Source organism: Coffea arabica, chromosome 5e (assembly GCF_036785885.1).
Source record: "Coffea arabica cultivar ET-39 chromosome 5e, Coffea Arabica ET-39 HiFi, whole genome shotgun sequence".
In the NCBI taxonomy this organism is placed as follows: domain Eukaryota; kingdom Viridiplantae; phylum Streptophyta; class Magnoliopsida; order Gentianales; family Rubiaceae; genus Coffea; species Coffea arabica.
Window position 1 is genome coordinate 36,035,521 of NC_092318.1, and position 4,544 is coordinate 36,040,064.

The following is a 4,544-nucleotide window of genomic DNA, read 5'->3' on the forward strand; positions in this document are numbered from 1 at the left end:
CTCAAAGCTGTCATCCAAGTCATTCCTATGTATACTATGTCGTTTCTCGTCCCTGACAACATCTTAAGGGACATCCAATCTATGGCTTCTAACTTCTAGTGGGGTGATCAAACGGAGACACACAAAACACATTGGATCAACTGGAATAGATTATGTATCCCCAAGAATCAAGGTGGATTAGGCTTTCGGAACATGAAAGCCTTCAACTATGCTATGCTGGGGAAACAAGCTTGGAGGATACTTACTACACCAACATCCCTTCTTCATCGTGTACTCAAAGCTAAATATTTTCCCACGACAAATTTTCTTCATGCAAGGTTGGGATATCGTCCTTCATTCACATGGAGAGGAATTCTTGAAGGCTGGAAAGCCCTAAACATTGGTTGCAGACTATGAGTTGGTTCAGGTAGCTCTATTCGTATCTAGCATGATCATTAGCTGTCCCGTCCAAAATCCTTTTCGTATCTGTTCTCCGCCTCGAGTGTTGGGTTATTACGCTTGTGTTGCAGACCTTATCCATCAAGATCTTCGCAGTTGGAACATAGCCTTGATCTATGAAATATTTTGGGAAGAGGAAGCTTCTTTGATTAAGAGCTTGCCTCTTTCCAAATATTTGAGAAAAGACAGATGGTTTTGGCACTATACAAAGAATGGCAAGTTCTTTGTTCGAAGTGCCTATCATGCAATAATGGATTCAGACATCCTTGATGTTGGTCAGACGGCACAAGTGTCCTCTAGTTCTGGTAATGATGCAGTTTGGAAGAAGATCTGGTCGCTTGATATCCCTAACAAGAAGAAGCACTTCCTTTGGCGTATTTGTCACAATTTTTTACCTACACCAGACAATCTCCAAAAATGAAGGATACCTGTGGAGAACAAATGTTCGGTGTGCAATGCACCATCTGGTGACTTATCCCATCTTCTTTTTGAATGTCCAGTTTCCGTTCAAATATGGGCGCTTAGCTTCCTGGCGAGGAAAATCCGGGCATGTTGTCAATCCTTTGCAGATGCTTGGGTAAAGGAGATTCTTGGGACCTTACCACCTAAAGATTGCGAAGATTTTGCTGTTCTTAGTTATGAAATCTAGGGCAATAGAAATAATGGTTTCTGTAATGGTACGATTCGGGACCCCTTGACTTTGGTTAGCTATGCTCTTAATAGTCAGGCAGCCTTTCAAGAGGCTAACCTCCAAGCTCCAACTATCCCGTCACCAAGGCCTTCTTCATTTTGGTCTCTACCGCTAACTCCCCACTTCAAAATCAACTTTGATGCCTCTATATCAACAATTCACCGTGTTGTTGGGATTGGTGTAGTTATTCGTGATTGTGTTGTAACAGGTTGTCGAGTCTGTGCAATAATAAATACTTGCTCAAATAAAGTATAAATTTTGTATACAGTGGTAAGCAGGGTCGAATCCACAGGGACTGGAGAAATTCGTTTCTCCTCAAGTTCAAACTATAGGGGGATTTTTATAAAAAAAATTATAAAAATAACTAATTAACTAAATTAAAGCAACTCAAGAAAATAAACAAGAATTAATGAACAATAGACACGACTCGAGACAAAGGTGCAACTTTTCAGACATGGTCCATTCAACTGATCATCGATGCAATGATAATTCAATTACTCATTAATAGATTGGTTATAGTTGCCATACACGCAATAAACAACCAATTCTTCCTTACTTTTTCAATAGTCAAGGTACGACCGTAGAATTCAATTTCTCAATTGCATTAAGAATTAGAAAAATTCAACCCTAACCAACAAACACGCTACGAGAGTTTATTTAAATTAGATCATACGTTTTCCTAACATGAGACCAATCACGCTAGTCGCCACTGGTATTAACCAATCAAATAATTACGGATTTAATCGATTAATTTGGCAGTAGATTATTAAGTTAATTCAAATATCGGGCCCTTGACAATCAAATAACAAAACTATCATAAGAAATTAAATCAGAAAATGCACGAATACCAATGAATAAAAGAAATAAGTAAAATAATTCGATCTCACAGATGTTTGGAACCAAGTTTTCAAGTTGACCTTCGACTAGAAAAGGAACTTAGTTGCGCATAGCCAATTGAAGCAATTCACACCATTTTTCCAAAGCCAGCCGTATTAGTCTTTGATACGAGAAAAACTAGAGAAAACAAAATATTGGCCAAAAGGCCATGCAGCCGTCGTACCTCCCATTTTGCCGAAACTAATCAATCCCTTAAATAGACTAAGAGACGGCCAAATCGTAGTTTCACAAGTACTCCTAGTAGCCGCAACTTCCTTCCTATTTTGTAGCTTTGAAAATAAGATAAACTTCCTAATTTTCCTATAAAAAAATAATTTTTAAATTGATAAAAGATAATTTAAATAGTTTCCCAACTGTAATTGGAAACATGTTTCGTATGTTTTCGACTTGAATTAGGAAACTGCCACGCGTGAATCTCGACTTCTCTGGACCTGACAGCAATTCTTGAAAAATTATCCCTTTTAACTACGTTTTGGTCCTTTTCTTACAATTAGCACCATTAACCAAATATAAGTAGAATCCATCAATTAAAACAATATTTTGTAAAATAAAAGAAGAAAATAATCATAAAATTACTGACAAAAATGCAACTTATCAATTTCACCCACACCTAAACCATGTTTGTCTTCAAGCATGAGAACAACAAATCAAGCAATCAAATTCAAACAATGGCTATTGCTCAAATCTTCTATTGCCAAGATGCAATTAAAACACATGTCAAGCATTAGTGGCAATTTTCAAAAAATTCTTTCCAGTTAGCTTTCAAGATCAAGGACTCTTTCAATTTATGACTAATTAATCTAAAAATATAAAATATTCAACCAGCATCCATCAGCAAATGGTTCGACTATTAAGCAAAATCTCAAAATTAAAATTCATGGATTAGCGGGCTAATAATTCATTCAAACACTTCCACATTTTTCACTATTACCTCATCTTTTTTTTATAAAATATCTCCATACTTGAGCTCTCATTTTTTTCTTCTCTTTTAACTTTTTTTAGGAAAAAAATCTTAGTCCTTAGCCATTCAATCCTTTAGATGCAAACTCCGACATCTACCAAATGAATGAGTCCAATTACTGAACTTTTATTGCTAAAGGACCACTTACTCATAGTTATCGTCACTTTTGGCGTGAAAGTTGACACTTGTAGTGAAAACTCCCGGTTATTAGGCAACGATATCTAGCGGAGTATAGTCAAATATAATTAAAATAAGCACGAAAAATAAAATTAAAAATCACACAAACCCGCTTCATTTTTTAAACATGGAGAACTAAGATTAATAGTTGAACCAATTTGCACAAAAAATATTAGACAAATATTTACAATATTTAGAGAAGTTAACCAAAAAGTGTAAAAATCACAAAATCTCAACTAGTCACCAAAGAGATACCCTTAAATTTAATCGTGTCATACTTAACACCTTCGAGTGTAAAATCTTATCAATAGAAAAATTTGAGATGTCTAACCATCGTTTATCAGGTACAACCACAAGTATGCATAAATATAGGCAAAAATTGGATAAAATTCGACAAAAAAAAAATTGAACAAAAATTTCCAACAAAAATGCCTATATTTGTACTTTTTTAATATACTATCAAATGCTATCCCCCCTACACCTAAATCTTACATTGTCCCCAATGTAAAAGATAAATAATCAAAAATATGAAGTAAAAGGGACAACGAAATTTTTCTGAGAACTGAGGGGTCCATGGATTGCTACGTGTGACGGGCAAATGATTGTGGAACTCGACGTATGTTGATGGTTGGTGGCAGTGGAGTTCGGATGGAGAAGGATGGAAGAAAGAAAGAAAAAGAAAGCAAAAGGAAGAGAAAAGAAAGGGAAAAAAATTTCATTTTTTTTACCTTTCCCTAGGACACGACGTGGGCACGTCATGATGATAGGAACCTGCCGATGACTCGTTGAATTGAAAGTTACCACGTACCCTGGTGACGCGGGCGCATCATGAGGGTAGAAACTCTTCTAATGGGGAACTCGAGAATTGCTTATTACCACGCGTCCTGTTGACGTAGGCGCTTCATGTCAGTCAGTCAGCTCCAAGATCGAAGAAAGAGCTCTCCAGGTGACTTGATGTGGGCACGTCATGAGAGTGGAAACCCTTCTGATGAAGAACTTGAGAATTGCACATTACCACGTGCCCTGTGACGACCCCATCTCCCTCTAGGGCGAACCCTAGAGGTTAACGGACCGTCTGCCTAACTCTAGCCAGGACTCACTTACTAACATTAATTTCAAAGATAAAATTAACTTCAAAATAAGCACGAAACTCCCCAATAAATATTACAAACCACCCAACATCACAAAACATCCGTACATAGGTATACAACTAAGTGAAATGAGATACAAGTAGTTCAATCATTTCACTAAGTATAAATAGAATTTGCAATTACTTAAAATGAGAGCTACAACTTTCGAACTCGCTATTCTTTGGATACCAAATCACTAAACACTAAAATTCTTCAAAATAACATTTATATGCTGCAAATCGGTCAAATA